Source organism: Callospermophilus lateralis, chromosome 4 (genome assembly GCF_048772815.1).
Source record: "Callospermophilus lateralis isolate mCalLat2 chromosome 4, mCalLat2.hap1, whole genome shotgun sequence".
Classification (NCBI taxonomy): Eukaryota; Metazoa; Chordata; class Mammalia; order Rodentia; family Sciuridae; genus Callospermophilus; species Callospermophilus lateralis.
In genome coordinates, this window is record NC_135308.1 from 120346499 (window position 1) to 120367716 (window position 21218).

Here is a 21218-nt window from a genome sequence, read left to right on the forward strand (position 1 = left end):
GAAACCACAACCTGTGCTAACAATACCAAGGAAAACTTCTAAATCCCAGCTCGGCCTTAGACTGGGAGGGCAGAAACAAGATCATCAAGAACTGCCAGGACTGTGTCTGTGCCTATATCACAGCTGGTACCTGGTTCACCTCACCTCAAGCAATCCCGTCATGACCCACTGAGATGGATTATTAATCAAACTTCACAAGTGAGAAAATTGTTTACCAAAAATATTAAGTAAACTTCTTATGATCATGCAGGAATAAAGAGACCACAACTTAAGCCCCAGAGCCATGCCTTGAACCCTGGTCTATTTGATTTCAATTCTAGTGCTCCTTTCACTAACAAAAACTATCCATCCCTCAGGAGGCTTGGTTTCCCAACCAAAGAAAGAAGTCCTTTTCAATTCTAAAATTGTCTGGTGCTTTTAGTACAAACAGTTTAAAGTTGGAGATTGGGATTATGTTTGATATCTATCAGGTATATACAAAGTTCAAATTATCTGTGATAACTCAGCTGTATGTGGAATTTAAGAGCCCAGGAAAGGAATTTAACAGCAACTAATAGGCTAATGTTGAGAGGGTTTCTGCAGAATTTCTGATTTAGTTCCTCAAATCAGGGATCTTACAGGCTGGGGAACACTCAGTTGCAATGAGTAGCTAAAGGAGAAGCAGATATTGGATTGTCTTTTTCAACATTTACTCATAATATTATTAGAATAATTTTTTAGGGAAATTTGTCATGAGCAAGTTGATGCTTTAAATTCAGTAACTAGGAATTTTCAGAAAATGTTCACAAAATGCAGTTTGTCTGATTGATGGCCCCCTGTTCAGTGTAGAGTTCACCTCCATTTATTTATTTGATTACTACATCTAGACATTCAGCCTGGATCAGTGACATGCTTCATGCCCAATGATTTTTTAAACATTTTTTTTTGTTGTAGATGGACACAATTTCTTTGTTTTATTTATTTTACTCATAATAGCTAAACTGTGGAACCAACCTAGATGCCCTTCAGTTGATGATTGGATAATGAACATGTGGTATATAAACACAATGGAATACTACTCAGCATTAAAGAGAACAAAATCATGGCATTTGCAGGTAAATGGATGGAGTTGGAGAAGATAATGCTAAGTGAAGTTAGCCAATCCCAAAAAACGAAATGCCAAATGTTTTCTCTGCTATAAGGAGGCTTATTCATAGTGGGGTGGTAGTGGGGAACATGGGAAGAATAGACAAACTCTAGATAGAGCAAAGGGGAGGAAAGGGTACGGAGGAGGCATGGGGGTAGGAAAGACAGTGGAATGAGATGGACATCATCACCCTAAGTACATGTATGAAGACATGAATGGTGTGACTCTACTTTGTATACAGCAAGAGACTTGAAAAATTGTGCTCTATATATGTAATATGAATTGTAATGCATTTTGCTGTCATGCATAACAAATTAGAATTAAAAAAAAAGATTAGGGATTTGAAAACAAAAAGATTGGGGATTAAATAAAGATGCTCATTATCACTACAAAAAAAAAAAAAAAAAAAAAAAAAAGAAAGAAAAGAAAGTTTGTTCAAGGCCAGCCTCAGAATCAGTGAGACCCTAAGCAACTTAGTGAGATTCCATCTCAAAAAGAAAGAAAGAGACCTGGGGGTGTGGCTCAGTGGTAAACATCCCTTTGTTAAATCCCCACCACCAAAGGGGGAAAAAAGCAAGCATTCTGAGTTTGCCATGTGGACATGTCCATTCCTCCTAGTCATTCCCCACCAGAAGCATTTGATTAATTAGAACCCTTCATTCACCAATGGCATTAATTCTCTGCTCATCTGGAACTCAGTCCTACAAAGCTAACATTTCATATGAAACAAGGAAGAACATTTTATAAGTGAGCTGTTAAACTTGGCTCTTTGGGTTTGTTTCTGGGGAATTCTTTTCTGTAACTATTAATACTTTTAAAGCTACTATAATCACAGATTTGTACAGAGTATAGTTTTGTTCTCTCTTGGGCAAGAGAAAAATTCAATATTATCTTAACATAATATTTCTCAATTGTAATATATAATTCTGAGTCTACAGCAGCCTATTTTTTTTTTTTACACAAATCATAGGAGTAGACAGCAAAACCCTAACCTGATGTGGACATCCAATATCACTTAGTTTAAGGAAAGAAGGAAATCAAACTGATCAAACCGAGTGAAGACATCCTTTGTGGGTAATTCAATCCCAACTTTAGCGCAAATGACCTCTAAGTGAACTGCAAGATGAGAAGCTTACCTTGAATGACTTCATTGGCACTAAGTCTGAGAATGAAATCAACCCACAACCTTGAAGGATACACACAATCCTTTTGCAGTGACCTGACTCTCAAAGGGCTTTCACCCCCCCTCCAACCAACATTGGCCATCTCTGGCTAAGACCAGAGGAAGCACACAAAAGACAAACCACTTACCTCCAACAACCTGGTAGTCAAAACAAGGGCAATGTAACTAAGATTTTTTCTTCTTCTATCAAGGTTGAAAAGACTACCTTTATTCTCCCAAGTTCGAGCTAGTATGATAAAGAGTTCTGAAGTGTTCTGCCTTTTTCTCTTCAATACAAAGTAAATTAAATTTGGATTCCAGATACTCCAGAATCTACACTTACTCACTCACTCAGGGTTTAACACAAACCCTGGGTCACGGGTGCCAAATTGAGTTGCTTAGAATATCAGGAAAAGGTTTACAGTTTAGGATTCACAAAGACACACAAGACAAGAAAGGAGACAAGAAGTGCTATAATGTACTAGAGGAATTCAGGAGAAGAGAGGGGAAGCTTGGATCAGGGATTCCCACATAGAATCTCCTGAGATCCTTGTTAAAGAAAAAAAAAAAAAAAAAAAGGGCCATTTCCTAAGTTCTCTCTTTTTGGGATCAAGGGATCAAGCCCAGAGCCTTGCACTATGCCAAGCAGACACACTACCATTGAGCCACATCCCTTGTCCCCTCAAAATACCAATTCCTGAGCTTCAACCTCCATCTACTAAATTGAAGTCCATGGGTAAAGTTTAAGACATTTAACAAGTCCATTTGGTGATTCTGAGGCCTATTACTGCTTTTTAAAAAAAATTTTTTAATTTGCTCTTTTTAGTTACACATGACAGCAGAATATATTTTGACATATCATACATACATGGAGTATAACCCCATTTTGTGGTTGTGTATGATGTGGAGTTACACTAGTCATGTATTCATATACACGCATAGGAAAGTTATGTCTAATTCACTCTTCTGTCTTTCCCATTCCCTTCCCTTCATTCCCCTTTGTCTAATCCAGTGAACGTCTATTCTCCTCCCTGCTGATTATTGTTATTACAGTTTAAAAGAAACTGAATGGTCCAGATAGATTTGGGAGCCAATTTAGGTAAAACCATCTCATTTTACATATAATGATGAACCTGTTTCTATGTTTTTTTTTTTTTTTTTTTTTTAGAGAGAATTTTAATATTTATTTTTTAGTTATCGGCGGACACAACATCTTTGTCTGTATGTGGTGCTGAGGATCGAACCCGGGCCGCACGCATGCCAGGCGAGCGTGCTACCGCTTGAGCCACATCCCCAGCCCCTGTTTCTATGTTAAGAGATATACTTCTACAGTACCTTTTAGGATGGCTGCTAAATGTTTTGTTAAATGAGCATACTTCCATTTATTCTACCAATTCTTTCTTGTTAGGGGTCCACCAAGAAGTAATTTTATGCAAATTGTGCCATGTTCACTAAAATTAGGTACAGAATCTAACATTAAAAAGATTTCCAAGACAGGCTTGGGAGGCTGAAGCAGGAGGATTGCAAGTTCAAAGCAGTCTCAGCAATTCAGTGAGGCTCTAAGCAACTAAGTGAGACCCTGTCTCAAAATAAAAAGTAAAAAGGGCTGGAGATGTGGCTCAGTGGTTAAGTGCCTGGAGTTCAAGCCTCAGTACAAACAAACAAACAAATAAAACTATTTATATTGTGAGAAAAATCAATGAAAAATTATGTAACATCAAAATGTGGGCTGGGGCTGTGGATCAGTGGTAGCTCACTTGCCTAGCATGTGCGAGGCACTAGGTTTAATTCTCAGCACTACATATTAAATAAATAAATAAAGGTCTATGAACAATTAAAAAAATATTAAAAAAAAACGTGTAAAATAGGTTGTTCATTAAAAACATATGGCACCACAGTATATAAAGCCTAAAATAATGGAGGAATCCCTATACGAGATGGAAATAGCACATGTCAGTGATAAGGAGCTGAGAGGGTGATAAAAACCAAGTGACTTCTTTTTTCTTTTTCATGTTTGCAGTTTTTAAAATTAAAAAAATAAATTTTTTCTTAGTTTTTTTCTTTAATAAGAACAGAACAATTAAAATATCAAAATTTATCATTCATTAAGTCTGGATATTATGGGCAGGCACTGTGCTAAATAAATGCTGTCCGCTACTGGATGTTCATAACACCTCTGTGTAGGGGATGAGAGCCACACTTCATAGCTGAGTGAAATGGCAAAACCAGGCTCAAACCCAGACTCGACTAAGCCCAAGATTTGTGCACTTCGATACCACCACACAGCCTCAATTTTCCTAGAAGTACTGGATAGGCTGGAACCCTGGTCTCAGTAAGAAATCTCCAGGCAGCTTTTTCAGTGTTGGGTTGCTATGGTTTGCACCTGGAACAGGGTCCTGCGGGCTACCTGGCTCTGACTGCTTGGTCTAGGACAAAACAACCAAATCTAAGGCTAACTTATGGGCACAATCTACACAGGGTGTTGATGTAACACCACCGTCCGTCTATCTCTACCTTGACAGTTTCAGTAGAAAGTGTGCAGAGACCCTGGGTGGCCCTGACACTGGAGCAGAGCCATGGTCATTTGTCAGGGGCCTTGTATACATGGCCTGACACATGAACTGGTACCCAGAGTGCTGGATCAGCTGCAGGTTTCTCAGATACGCACTTCTCTGTGTTTTCTTATGTATAACCTTTGACGTAAGTCAGAGCTTGAGAGAGCTTGCCCAATGACTGAGTTTCTATTTCTATTTCTATTTCAAAGATCAGAGCCCTTTGGGAAGGCTGTTTCAAGACTGTCCCGGCAATGGTTTATCAACAGTGTGAGTTCCTTTTACCTTCCCAAAGAATAATCCTCAGATCTGACACCAAACCTTTGGTTTCCCTTATGCATATTCCCATTACCCTCCCCCCACCCCCCCACACAAATGAGAAGTTGATCACATATGGCACAGAAATAATGGATGAGTCCACAGAAGAGTGGAAATCATATGCTAATCATGTTGGTTTAATTAGTCTCCACAGATCAAACACCCTCTGGATGTGAAATAGAGGGAAAGAGGTCCCCATAAAGCAGGTCATTACAAAAACCAAACAAAAAACTAACATAAATTCTAGTAGATGATAACAAAACAGAGACAAAAAGCATAGGCAAGTTTCCAGATTGGCTCTGCTTGTGTAGTGTCATCCACAACTGAAAGCATTTTGCATATACTCAGTCATTTAGTGCTAGAACTATAAGCAGTATTAGTATCATGCTTCTACACATGAGGAGACAGTCTTCCTTAACCTCATAAGACAGTGGTTCTCATAGTGTGGTCCTAGGACCAGCAGCAACCAACACCTGGGAACTTATTGGAAATGTACATTCTTGGGTTCCACCCAGATGCACGGATCAGTGAGTACTGATCTGGGCATGGTGAGCAGCAATCTGTGTCTTAATTAGTTCTTCAGGTGATTCTCATGCACACAAAAGTTTAAGATCATCATAAAAAGGCCTGGGATGCCTACCCACAATGCCTCTGCTCTGTTGCTAACCACTGTACTATATTGCTCATCACCGAGAAATGGAAAAATACACACACACACACACACACACACACACACACACACACACACATATGAAATCATGAAGAATCAAAGGAACACAAACTTATGAGCCAAGGTTGTTGTATGTCCAGCTATTGTTGTGGAGACATTTTTCTTTCTGTGGAGGATCGGAAATGGAAGGAGGAAGGTAAGGGTTCACCTGAGGATAGTTTGAGAAGTTATAGATATTGTTAGCTCTGTGGGTCCTGTTCTGATTATCTGTTATGTCCCCAAGCTGCTCTCCTAAGGACTATAGACAATCCTTAATGACTTTGTTTGCCCCAAAGGTGTAGAAACTGGGCTGGCTGCATTTCTGGGATCTGGCTGTCCTATCTATGTCTTTGCTCAGCCTAATATGGCCACTGCTGGATTTTCTGCTTTTTCAAATCCTACAAATTCAAGGCAAACCTAATTCTAAGAAATCTCCCCAGAGTACTCTGACTCACCAGAATATTTTGAAAAAATGGCATCATAAGACAATTTTGACAAAATGGCATCACAAGAACTGTCATTGCAAAACATTCTGCCTTTTGGTCAGTTTCCTCAAGGTTTCATGTGGGCAAATCTGGTTTTTAACCATATTACCAGCTCTGCCCCAACCATCCTGTTCTTCTGCTCCCCTGTGGTACCTCCCATGGTGTATTATGGTCATCCACCTGGGCTTAGGTCACCATCTTGGTAAAGATCTCTGAGGTAGGCTGTTTTACTGGTGCCCTCTTGAACTCAGGTATGTCATGTGACTTGCTTTCATCAACAAAATGTGGGTTGACATGTCACTTCTGGGCAGTGGCTTTAAGAGGCAATGCATGGTAGCCATCTCCTTTCTCACTGACACAAGACAGGCGGTGTCTGATAGAGACAGCTCTGTCAGCTTGGGTTCTTAGGAAGACGATAGCCAACAGAGCCACAACCAAACAGTGACGGACATGTAATGTGAGATTTAAACCTTAATTTTGCTGTTATAAACCACTGAGATTTGGAGGGGGGGTCTTCAATTTATGGAGTACAGTCAAACCTATCTTATAGGACATTCTTTCTCTAACTAGCCCCAAACCAAAACCTTGCCCCCTGCTGAACGTATATTATACCCACTGCTGATATCACTGCCTTTTCAGACAGGGGTCCCCAGACCATAAGATTTTTGTTGAATTGACCTAGAGTTAGACATTTTGTTTTAAAACTACTCAATTCAAATGATCAACTTTTAAACATGGTATAGAGTTTTGCTTTCATACCATCTGTCATGCCTCTGAGTATCTGTTGATTGATGGTGGACAGCCGAAGCAAACAACAACAACAAAAATCAATATTATTTCAAAGCCTTGCAAGCATTATATCAAAAAGGAACACCATAGTAAGACATGGCAAAGCCTATCTCTTGGGATTGTTTCCTTATCTTATTATATCTTCTTATACTGCCTGTACCAACAAATAGAATTTGTAAGTAAATGGATGTGATTCCAGACTGAAGTAACACTTTGAAATTCTAATAGTGTTAGAATTTCACTATGAAAGCACAGCCATCAGCAAAATGGTAGTCAATAACCTGCTGGCCTGACCTTAGGAATCAGGAATTGGACAGCAAAGACTTTGGCTAAATCATAGATACAAGACGAAGCTGAAGCAGCAGTTTGTACTGTGGCCTGTCACTGCAGCCTTGATGCATTAAGTGCAGCTGCCAAAGATGACCAGAACTGTCACGGGCTTTAAAGAAATCGGATACATGTCTATTGTGTAAAGAACCATTCTTGCACAAAGGCTTAACCTACCATCTTTTCGTTTATTCATTTGACACCCATATTTACAGATGCCTATCTTGAGCCTGGCATTTGGTCAGCTCAAACAAATGCAAGTCATCAAACTGTCCTGGAAAACAGTAATTTTCTATTTCTGACACTGTTTTCATCATTTAAAAAAGTGAAGTCCAAATGAAGCATGTTGGATAGACTCTGTATTTGGAGGTTACTCTGACGTGAGATGGATCACACGCTCCACTGCTGTTCCTGCAGTGGTTCCCCAAGGCATCAAGATGGAACCTGTGTCCTTCAGCAGTACATCAGACATCTCATGATCTGCCCCGTCTGGCCACAGGTCTCCTGGCACAGTCCCACACACCAGGTCAAGCATTCTTCATTGTGTGTAGCTCCCAAAGGAGCCAACCCTCTGTCTCAACTCCTCCAGTGCAGGCTCTTTCTTCTGCACCTGAATAGTCCTTAGCCTGCTGATCAAAGTAGCCAACTTCCACTCGCCTTTTTAGGCTCAAGTAAAACTCCTTGTCCATCCAACACATTTCTTACTCCTCTTCTGCTCAGCCCCATTCCTTACCAGCTCAACTTAGATGCTTCCTTTGAACTCTCAGAGTACCTTTGCAACCCTTTTCCTAATCTCATTGAAACCAGAGGACTGTGTATCTCTGTGCTTGCTGAATTAAGTGTAGTCCTCACACACATACACAGTATATGATCAAAAAATGCTTGCTGAATAAGTGAATGTCTAAATGAACAAACCAAGCAAAGGAAATCCAGTTGGAGTCACCCCTGGCTCAGAAATTAGATGAATTTGTTTTCGAGTATTGATGGAAAAATCTGTGACTAGTCTACAAGGTGCCATCTTGGGTGAGCTCTGGAAAGAACTCAATTTTTTAGATTAATTCCAGAGTAGATGGACCTTCTTGGAGTATTTCCATACTAGAGAGTGCTTAGATCCAAACAAAATATTTGGCTTCAAGTTAGACTCTTCCAATATTATGAGGAGATGGGGTTTCATTTGCTTACACATTTATCCCATGGCACTAATGTGTTGATATTATACCTGAGAAATGGAGATACAAGGTTCCATTTCATTTTTTCCTGAACAGATGAATGGGGAATCTTTGAGGATTCAATTCCTGAATCAGGGACATTTCCATTTTTAATTGAAAAAAAAAGAGCAAAAAAAAAATCTGAAGATATATCAAGTTGGAATGAAATTTTATTTTTCTTTTTTAATTTTAAGACATTCAAGGCTCCCAGAGAAATAGCAGCTTTTCTCATTAATCACCAACTATCAACCCAAACAGGAAGATCATAGGCAATCCCCCCACCTCCTTCTCTGGCAACCCTACTTCTCTATGTCTCCTACTCTACTCCCAGGTCAGAGGTGGATACATCTGTTCCCCTTCCTCTAAGCACTTTAAACTATAAATTATAAAAGTATGAGACAATTTTAAAACAGTTTTAAAAACTAGACATAATTCTCATGTCCCCCAATCTTTTTAATTTCTCTATGTTCCTTTCTAGCCCTTTTTTTTTTCATAAAGATACAGGAAATTTGTTTTTAAATCCCCAAAGTAAAAACCCCCAGAGGACCCACACTATAAAAAGCTGAGAACTTCCCTTTTTGGTCTCTTGGGAGAGGTCAACATAATCAGATCATTTTTTCAGAAGGACAGTTTGACAATAATAATGTAAAATAGAGCATTACCCTAAAGTACAAACTAGTACTGTAAAATAGTCCTTAAATTTTTAAACTAAAAAAAAAATTTTTTTGAATCCAGAGCCTTGTAAATGCTAACCACATGCTCTGACACGGAGGTATACCCCAGTCCTATAAATGTTATTTTAAAATATACGATCATTATAGCTAGTACTATATAGGTGCTGTCCATTTGGGGTTTCCTCTTTTATGGGATGTCAGGGACATTCTGGTTCAGTGTTGAGGTTGTGATTCTTCCTGCTACATGGGAGTTTTTATTCCTTATCTCCCCCATCCTCCCACCCCCAGTATTGGGACTTGAACACAGGGGTGCTCTACCACTGAGCAACATTCCCAGCCCGTTTCATATTTTATTTTGAGACAGGGTCTTGCTAAGTTGCCCAGGCTGACCTTGAACTTGTGATCCTCCTGCTCCTGTCTCCTGAGTTGCTGGAAATACAGGCATATACTACTTTGCGCAGCTAGTGTTGTTCTTTCTTACCAGTGCCTATAAATATCACACAGCTATAATTTATGATGAAGTTAATTTTGAACAATTGACCCAAAAAAGTTTGTTGGAGGTCTGCTTATCCTTATTGCTACTATTAGAACTCATCATTTAGTGGCAAGGAACAATGACAATTAATTCACTAGTGTCCTTACAAACTTCTTTGGAGAATAAAGACTTACTTTCAGGCATCCAACTTCCCTGAAGTTGCCAGAACGAGGTTCCTTTGAGGACTGAGCTTGACCTAAATCTAGGACATTTGATGGCTTAATGAAGGTGGACTGCTCACCACCCTCAGCATCCTAATGTTCAAGTCTCACAAATGGATCCATAAGCTGAGGACAAAAGAAAAACCCTAGTAGATGATGCAGCATCAGAACAATTGGAGAAAAATTGCAACTATAAAAGTGCTCATAACATGTGGATAGAGAACTTATGCCAAAAGTCAGTAGAAATTTAGGTTCCAGAAGGTCTGTAAGTTAGTATATAGGTCAACCACATTCATTGAAGTTTTTTAAAAAAGAAAATGAAATACGGATTCATAAAATGGAAGGGCTATTTGGAGACACAACATCTTTCAAAATATCTGAGATTATAAAAAAATTCACACCATCAAGCATCAGGGTGAATTTACTTCTTAATTCCAAGGACTGCATCTCACTCAGAATCCCCAGGGCATGATGCCAGAGGACAGTGCCCAACCTGGGAGCAGCACATCCACGTTGCTATGAGGGCAGGGCAGGAAGCGAGTTACCTCTGCTAACCACTGATCATAAACACCTCTTTCATAACATTTTCTTACTTGACCTGTTTCCAAAATGATTGTGGCCATCCCATATATTTTAACCATTTCAATGCTTATGAAGCTAGAAAGCCATGTTAAGAATTTCCAGTCCAGCTGTGGTAGAGGGATTCTAGGAGACAACCACAGCTTTTAGAAAATGAACTGGTTTATTAGGAATAAACCAATGACATAAATTGGTTCAGTGTGAATTGGCCAATGTTGAAAAAAAAATAAAAAAACCCAGAGGGACCTTCCTAGATTATGAGAAAAAAAGATATACACAGCATGCAGCAGGTAAGCCTTAATTTGATTCTGGGAGAAAGAGTTATAAAAACATTCTTGAAACTATTGGTAAGCTTTAAAAATGCAGTATACTATTTGATGTTATGGAATTCTTATTACTTAGTTTAATGATTGTATGTTGTGACTAGGTAGGAAGAAATCACACTCAGGAGATGAATGCTGAAGAACTTAGGGATGATAACGCATGCTGTCTACCAATTCCAATGGTTTAGTACAAAGCTGAAAGAATAGAGAGGGTGGAAAGACAACCAGAGACTGTGAGAAAGTATGTACACTTCTGATAAAGAACTATTACTCAAAGTACAGAAAGAACTCTTAAAATTCAACAATAAGAAAATACAACACCCAATTAAAAATAGGGTCAAAGACTTTAACAGACACATCACCAAAGAAGATATGCAAATGCCAAGTGAGTGTATGAAAGGCCACTCCATGTCACGTATCACCAAGGAAATGCAAAGTAAAACGTGGTATCCTTTCATATGTATTAGAATGCCCCAAATCTGGGACACTGACATCACCGAATGTTGCAAGGATGTGGAGCAACAGGAACTCTCAGTCATTGCTGATGAGAATGCAAAATAGTGTGGTCACTGTGAAAGATAGTTTGGGAGTTTCTTACAAAACAAATTTCTTGTCATAAGATCCAGCAATCATGCTTTTTGTTATTTACTCAAGTGAACTGAAAACTATGTTCATGTAAAAACCTGCTCCTGAATGTTTATAGCAGTTTTACTCGTAACTGTCAAAACTTGAAAGCAACCAAGATGTCTCTCAGTAGATAAATGGATAAACTACTTTATACTAGGACAATGGAAAGTGGAATGCTGGAAATAATGGAAAAACAACGGAATAATGGAAGAATGCAAAACATCCTAAAAAAATGAGTTATCAAGCCATGAAAATACAAGGAGGAAACATAATACATGTTACCAACTGAAAGGAGTCAACCTGAAAATCCTACCTAAGATATGATTCCAAGTGTAGAACATCCCAGAAAAGATCAAACTATGGAGAGAGCAAAAATCAGTGGTTTCCAGAAGGATGAAAAGGTATGAGGATTTTTAGGACAGTGAAACTACTCTGTAGTAAAGGTAGTGGCATGTCATCGTGCATTTGTCCAAACATACAGATTGTCTAACATTAAGAGTGATCCACAGAAGGCAAAACACTAAGAATGAACCCTAATGCAAACTATGGGGGGGGTGATTGATATGTCCATGGAGATTCATCAGTTGTAACAAATGTATCACTTTGGTGAGGAAGGTTAATTATGGGGAGACTGTGCATGCATGGGGACAGGAGTACATGGGAACTTTCTGTACTTTCCTTTCAATTTTGCTGTGAACTTAAAACTGCTCTAAAAAAAAACAACAAAAAAGCCCCTGGGGGCAAAAGTGTAAAACAGATCATGGTAAGAAACCAGGCCTTAATTCACTGGCATCTAGTGAAGGTGGGAAATAGGGTCAAGAGGTCAGGGTTGTTCATCCGTAAGGTAAAATCTTAAGGAGGGAGAATGGAGCCCCCAAGGCAAGGAATTCACAGACAACTCTTCCTGATGAAAACACAAAACTATAGGAATTATACTAGATAAGGAATCAAGATTTTCTATGGGAGGCTGAGGCAGGAAGATCTCAAGTTCAAGGCCAGCCTGGGCAACTTACTGAGATCCTGTCTCAAAACAAAAAGGGCCAGTGATGTAGCTCAGTGGTAATGCATCCCCGAGCTCAATCCCCTCACCCCTAAAAAGAAAGAGAAAAAGGAATCAGTAAAGTGTGGATATTGGACAGTTTTAATCATGACCTCCACATCTTCCTTAAGATTGGGTTTTGGGTCAGGGGGGAAAAAACGTAAATAACTGAAGTTATTATTTTCTGCCTCAATTTAATCACCACTCCCCGTTAGTCTTTGGGTAGAACAAAGTAGCAGGACCATTAGAGAAGAGGAAGGGAAGAGGGTACTGGGGCAGGGGCTGCTGGGAAGAGAGTACAAGAATTGCTGAATGTCATTCATTCTGTGAACTCAGACGGAGGAGTTTTTCTTTAAAGGGCATCAATGCAGAACTGTGTTGTCACTTTCACAAATCGTTTCAATTTATCATCTCACAAAAATCACAGCATATATTTGTCAACAAGCTTAAGAAGCTATATGGCAATTACTCAACATCTTTCCAAGGAGTGCATAAATATTTACATTCCTATTTCTATTTGTATTTTTACGTAGACAAGAAGAATATGAGCATACTTTAACACACTGTATTACAATTCTAGATTACTTAGGTGGTGCTGAGTAATTTCTGCAACAATGTAACACGTAACACAGTAGTCTCTGTAACAAAGCAGTAAATTTTCAGTAACTCCTTTTGCAAAGTCACTACAAATACAAATATTTCCTAAAAAAAAATAAAAAACTTGTGCCCAAGCAATCATACCACCGTACCACCCTACCTTCAGAAATTCTCAACAGACTACTCAAGCTTATCACAGCATTTGGCAATGATGCTCTCTGAAAATCCACCAACAATGGTGGGGCCAATTATGGGTGAGCTGCTTTAGTAAGTAATTTCTACTGCTTTTGGACTCATACAGTAAATGTTTCACTGAGCTTTGACTGTTATGATTATAGAGGGGTGAACAAATCTAAATGATGTCATAGTCACGGAGTCAGAGGAAGAACTCAAAGATTTCAGGAATGCAAAGATTTTCTGCCAAAACTGACATTTTACATAATTTAGAAGGTGGGTATTGTTACCCTCATTTTACAGATAAGGGACAGGTTCAGGCAGCTGGGCATTGGGCTAGGTTTTGTTTACTGTGAAGTTCATGTTTTTCTTCTTATGTATAACAGAATAACCTCTGTTACCACCTTAGATGTCATTGTTGTTTACCTTTCTTAGGACAAAGAACTTGGAGCATCTAACTCCCAGAACAAAGCAAGAGTTTCATTTCTCACAGTCCTCTCCCTAGCTCACAAATGGAGTGATTAGTAAGTCATTTTGCCAACAGTGGCACTAGACTCACCAATGAGAAGCTGCTTTCTGGAATGTCCGTGTTTTCTTTTCTTTTGTGTCTGTAAGAGCTTTGAGGTGCTGCTTACAGTTTAAAGTCAATGTTATCTGGAAAGTGGGCCTATGTATAATGAGAATTTATTTCAGAAATCGGTTAAGTTTCCCAACTGTACATTGACAATTGCCTGATCACAGGTATTTCCCACACTGAAGATTGTAGATTTAATGATGCCACCTTGTGGGCTGGGGTGTATCTCAGTGGTAGAGCACTTGCCTAGCATGTGTGAGGCTCTGGGTTTAAAAATCCAGCACTGCAAAAACAAACAAACAAAAAACTTGTATTCATAATTGCAGGTTTTGTTCAATATGTCTCAAGGAGCCACACTGAATGTTAAGACTCTGAACTGTCTGCCAATCCCAAGATTACCTGGGCTACCTCCACAGAAATTTTTAAGATCAGAAAATCTCCCAGACTCAACACTGTGGCTTCATCAAACTATATAATTAGCTTGCATTTTAGATCAGCTCCTACCTTAAAATGCAGGTTGAGAAATGCCCATTTCAGAAGGAGTATGAGGAAATGCAGCTGTTAATAAGCCACCTGAGTTTATCCACCCTTTTAAAGCATATCTTATCTTGATCTTAGTTTGTATTCATTTAATTAACAATTTATGCCCTGCCAACTTCATGAAGGACAGGAGGCAGCTTGGTCACACAGCACATTGCTCAATGGCAAACTATTCTCAATAAACAGTGGGCAACATGCCAGTTTCAAAGGTTTAGCACTAATTTCATGCACATGCATATATGACACCAGTCAGGCCTCTTGCAAGGCACCTACTTTTCCATGGGCTATGACACAGAAACCTTATCAGAATGTGCAAATAAGTATGAAGAGCCATTCCAGAGACACTTTTATTTATTTATTTTTGTTGATACTGGGAATCAGGACCTTGAGCATGTTAGGCAAGTGATCTACCACTGATGATGATATCCAGATGATGATATTATTATTATTATTCAATATAGGGGAAGGGTTTTGAATCCAGGAACACTCTACCATTGAGCTATACCCGTAGTCCTTTTTTTTTATTTTTTTTATGTTGGAGACAGGGGTTAAGTTGAACTTGGGATCCTCCTGCCTCAGCCTCTTGAATAGCTCAGATTTTAGGTTTGTGCCACCAGGCCTGGCCCAGAGACATTTTTTGACTTTGTTAGGTGTCTTCTCACAATGGATCAACGGAGCCCTGGTTTATCTCAAATCTAGCGGGACAATCATAGTTTTGCACCCATCATCCGCTGTACATGGTGGCCAATCTTTATATTTTCTGATAATGTGCCTCTATTTACCTCAGTTGAGTCTAAGAAATTTGTAGACAGGGACCTTATATAAGCTGTCATCTACTTCACCACGCTCAATAAATGGGCTGAAAGGATGATGCACTCTTAACAGGAGGAGGGGCAACAAGATTTGCTAGGATTTTCTCATTGCTCAACAAGTCAGCCATGCTGAGCAACAATTACTAATAGGGCAGTACCTCAAGACATGCCCAACCATCACGCAGAATTAGATGAGCTCTTGAAGACCAGTGATAAGGTATTGTTCAAGCCACCCTCTCATTTAGCACACTTGTCACAGGCATGAAATGGCATGAAATGGCATGATGGAGGCCCCCGGGCAAGCTGGGGAGCAGTTATAACCACAGCTTTTGCATTTAGGTGGAATGGAAGGCAGGAGTGGAAAATGCACAATGTGGTAGTCATATAGGAAGGACTTCTGCCCAATATGGAAATAAACTTTGATAGAATGTGACCAGGCCTGGCATTTACCCTCCTTGCATTAAAATACAGGAAGGTTTTAAAGCATCTCTCATGATATGTATTCTGAGGAATCATGTTGCAGGAATTTTATGTAATGCCTCTGCATCTTTGTATGCCTTTCTTTTTAATCATGAATGAAAGTGTATGACATATCCTACAATGGAGTGTAGTCATTCTCAACTTTGTTTGCTCTATGTGTATGGTTCTGTTCATGTGGAGAGTTAAGCAGATCAACAGAAGATGAGGTCAGCAGCCTCCCTGCATTTCTTACAAGTATATCTCTGAATGACCCATAGCAGAATTGCCTGAGATATTTGTTAAAATTGCACAGAGCTTGACTAGCATGTGAGAGGCCCTAGGTTTGATCCTAGCACCATACACACAAAAAAACCTAAAAACTCTTCAGTGAAATAAAATATACATAGAACACTGTATACTGGATGCAATACAACGAATACACAGACTATAAGATATATAGCAAACTGTACACTGTGCAGCTCACTGTGAATTTTTGTAAACTATACACTTGTCAGTACCTTGAGGCACCCTTATGCCACTTGTAGGCACTGTCCTGGATTGTGGAGTCACTCCTACCAGTAATGAGTGTGAATGTAAACCTCTTGTTCTCAGGCCTGCATAGTATTCTGTCATAGAGTGCAAACCAAACAGAAAAACACTATCCTCCCAAATGAAGCACAAACCAAGCATGTCCCTACGTGAAAAGATGTCTCATACCTGAAGGCATTTTTCTCAGCTTTTACCCCAAAGCTGACCTTGACCGGGAGCTGCAGTACTCACTGTAACTGGAGACAGGACTGGAAGAAAGTGCAGGTGGTCCAAGCAGCATTCTGCTTTTCGACTTCCAGGGTGGTCTGATTAACCAGGGAGGCATTATAAATATATTTTCTTGACACAGGTTTTTCAGTTCTGCTTCATGAAGGCTCATCAGAGTTTAATTTTTCCCTGACTACTGCATTTACTGAATTAGCTAGCCTCTTGTGATCATCTGGAACCAGAGATTTGGGTCTAAATGGAAACTTTGCTACATTTTGTGTGACTTTAACTTGCTGACTTGAACACATCAGTTTCCTTATGTGTAAAATAAGGCTCATCATAGTAGCACATGGGTTGCTGTAAAGAGCAGAGGAGCTAAAATATAGAAAGCACTTAGTGCAGAGCTTGCACATACTCAGTAAGAAAACATGCTTGGGGCTGAGGTTGTGGCTCAGTGGTAAAGCCCTTGCCTAGCACATGTGAGGCACTGGGTTTGATCCTCAGCACCACATAAAAATAAATAAAATAAAGGTATTATGTCCATCTCCAACTAAAAAGTATTAAAAAGAAAAAGAAAACATGCTTGTGAGGTGAACATATATCTAAACTCATCAGTGTCACAGACACTAAGGGATCATATAAGTCCAATGCCAAAGGAAGGAAGATATAGTGGCAATTTGGGTTGATTAGCTTAGAGTAGTTCCTACCCACCCCCCTTCCAAAGAATTACCCACCAAAGCTTGCTCATTTGTTAACCATACTTCAGTCACAAGACATTATCTCTTGAAACTAAAACATGTTAATTAACATGCCTATACAGTTTAATAGTCCACTACCTTTGCTATTAGAATGAATGGAAAAAGTCAATCAATAATCCAGGGCTGGGTTATTTTTTTTTTAGGGCATTATCTCAAACTTATTTTGTCCCAAATTATGGAATAAAAATTCTGTTATAAGTAGAAATGCCAAAGAATCCAATGTCTGATTCACGTTTGCTGTGATCTGGCTCTTGTGAGGCAGATCACAGCAAACGTGAATCAGGCATTGATTCATGTTTCCTGCCTCTGTCCCTGCCTCAACCCATTATGACCTGAGTGTACTCCATGGCCTGCTCTCCTCATCACATTCCCTTTTCTCCTCTGGACATCACATCCTGAGTGTCTTTTCGGATTCTTCATGGCTCTTTCTGCTTACAAAAGTCATCCACACTTCAAAATTTGAATGTTCAAAAATACACGCTATAGAATGTGAAATCTATCCACTCACACTCCACTTTCAAAAATAGATTCCAGATGAATTTAGGTGCTAAAAACTAAAACTATAAAAATACTGAAAATGTATGGAATATATTTATGACCTTGGGGGTAAAGGTGGCTTTTTAAAATGAAACATAAAACATAAAAGCTTTTAAGGAAAAGTCTGATGGACGTGACCTCATGCAAATTAAAAACTTCTGTAGGAAAAAGACATTGGAAACAAAGTTTCATAGATAAGTCACAGAACAGGTGAAAACATTTGCCACATAGATAGCAAAATATCTAAGAAGGTCTGTGAGTAAGTAAAAAAAAAAAAAAAAAATAGGCCAAAGTCTTGAGAAAATGTAAGCTGCCAATAAACTGTGAATTCAAGGTCCACAGGGGCAGGGACCTGTTTGTTCACTGTTGTCTGATCCTGCATCCGGAACATCAATGTTTATTTAATGTTGAATAAGTGTGAAAACACACTCATTCTCACTTGTAATTATGAAATTCAATTTAAAATGGGGATTTTTTTTTTACCATGCAGATTAGAAAAAAATTTAAAGTGTTGGTTATAATATGAGGAAATGCACATACTCATGTGATGCTGGGAGTTAAAAAATATACCTTATTAAGAAGGGAAATTTGTCAGTGTCTATCAAGCACAAAAATGCATGTACCTTTTGATTTAACAACCCCTAGCTTGGGAAATTGTTGAGCTGAGGTGCTTGTTCAACAGTATCTATTGCACTATCATTCAAAATATCTAAAAGTTGTAAGTGACCTAAACATTGAGCAATATAAAAATGATTAAATAAACTATGATAAAAGTCACATCATAAGGGTGACTTGCTCAAGTGGTGCTTGCATAGCATGTGTGAGGCACTGGATTTGATCCTCAGAACCACATAAAAATAATTTAAAAAAAAAGATATTATATCCACCTAAAACTAAAAAACAAATATTAAGAAAAAAATCATACCGTAAAGCTAGGGGCATACCTCTATTGGAGGAGAGCTTGCCTAGCATGTGTAAGGCCCTGGGTTTGATTTCCAGTACCACTCCCCACCCCCAATCATACCACAGAATAGTATGAAGTAGTTTAAAACAAAGAGGCATCTCCACACTTACTGGCTCCAACATACATAAGTGAAAAAGGCAAGTTGCACAAAAATACTTGTGAGAATGAAACACAACCTGTGGGCTGGGGTTGTAACTCAGTGGTAAAGCGCTTGCCTAGTACGCGTGAGGCACCGGGTTAGATCTTCAGCACCCCATAAAAATAAATAAATAGAGGTATTATTAAAAAAAAAGAATGAAACTCAAAACTAGATCTGTGTATACATATAAATGAACAGAAAAATATTTGACTATGAGCTTATTTTATCCAATATAGATTCTGGACATCGTCCCATGACAAAATATACAAATTTACCTTATTCTTTTATAAAGGTTGTATAATATTCCATTGACCAGATTTGGAATAATCTAACCAATTTCCTATTGATGAATGTATGTGTTTTTTTTAAAAAATTTTTTTGAGATATAATTCATATGTCATACAATTCACTTGTTTAATACAATTCCCAGTTCACTGTTTTTTGGTACACCACATTACTATGTTTTTAAATTTCAAACCCAGGGCCTTACACATGGTAGGCAATTTATGGTAGGCAAGCACTCCCCCAACATGGCAGTAGACATTACTACTTTTAGACACTATGTTCAACCATATAACTAAATTTGTTATTTTAGCCATTGTAAGTACACAAATCAGGCATTAATTAGATGGCTGCATCATTTTCGTTTTATTAGAAATAATGCTGCAAATCATATATACTTGGTGCAAGTGTTCTCATAGGATAGAGAGCTCATTTTAGAGAGAGAGCGACAAATATAAAGGGTGATAAGAGAAAAATGGGCTGGTCTTAACCTAAAATTACTACATTACTGTTAAACATAATTTTAAACCCTTAGAAGAGGAGATTTCCCAAAGCAAATGCAAAAGTTGTGGGAAAACACCCCACAGAACTTTTTTTTTAATGTTCATTCACACTGCCAAATATCTAAGTACAAGCTAATTAAAGCAAAGGAAGCTTTGTTACCTGGTATCTGAATATACATAGGCTAGATGCCAATAGAATGTGTCATCCAGTATCTGACAACTTATCCTGAGTCCTTTTTGTCAAACATACCACAAACATTTAGACCCTACAGAGAGAGACATAGTCCTAGTATTAGATCTGGTTTCCTATCTGGATGTCAGTCTTATTGGAGACTGACCTCTGGCAAGTCAATTAATCCTATGCCCTCAGGTTCCTCTCTATACAATGGGGTCTGGCAAGGGTGCTGTAAGGAGTGTGCTGCCCTCTGGGGCAGGAACAAGGTCAGCTCCACCTGCAACTGTGGCAAGAGCCAAGCTGTGAAGACTGGGAGCTCCTGAATGGGCTGGGTACATGCCTTGGCCCAGGGCAAGTTACTTAACCACTGGCAAGTGGATCTCTAAAGTTGCAAATGGCTACCTGCCTCAGATGGGCTGTGCAGACTCAGTGACAGAAAGCAGGAAGGCTACGCAGCTGTTCAGCAAACTCAAGGCTGAAGGGTGTCACGCACCAAAAACTTACATCAGTGCCACGTTCAAGTTGTCGAATATCATCCTCTATGTAGCAGTAATAGTAGTAGCATACTCTTCTACAGCATTTATTATGGGACCATTACATTCTGAGCACTTTACATTTATTAACCTATGTAGTCTTCTCAACAATCCAGGAGGAGGATACCATCATTTCCATTTTACAAAAGAGACAATGGGCACAGAGAAGGTAAGACACTGGTTTAAGATCATGGCTACTCAATAGCAGAGCCAGGATTTTAACTCAGGCACTTTATGCTTTTCAGGGTCTGTGTTGTTAACCACTATTAAACTGCCAATATTGCTTATAAATATCTGTGTATTTGTGGGTAAGGGTATAAATATGATATTTTCCCTATTCTGATAGCTCCTTGATTTCAGTATCTGATACTAAGATCTCTTTTTTACTGTTTTAAAAAATTGAGATGACTTTGCCAAACACTTCATTTTCACCATACCACTGAACATAGAAATCTTTAAAAAAATATTTATTTCTTATTTTAGGAGACAGCATCTATGTTACTCAGGCTGGACTCAAATTCCTGGGTTCAAGCAAGCCTCCTGCCTCAGCCTCTCAAGCAGGTGGGCCAGCAGGCATGTACCACAACACTCAGCACCTTGAAATCTTTTTTTTTTTTTTTGTGTGTGTGTGTGTGTGTGTGTGGTGCTGGGGATTAAACCCAGGGCCTTGTGCATTCGAGACAAGCACTCTACCAACTGAGCTATATCCCTAGCCCTAGAAACCTGTTTTTAAAATGACCAATTGATAAGATGTTATAAAGGATATTCAAAAAACAGAGAGCATAAGAAAAGCCATTATTA

General features: G+C 38.9%; 1 protein-coding gene across 4 annotated transcripts in view; it reads right to left on the reverse strand.

Annotated features, from left to right (window-relative positions):
* The window catches only part of Cpm (carboxypeptidase M), a 68307-nt gene that overhangs the window by 33224 nt on the left and 13865 nt on the right, over positions 1-21218 (reverse strand). The gene's annotated exons all lie outside the window — the stretch shown is intronic.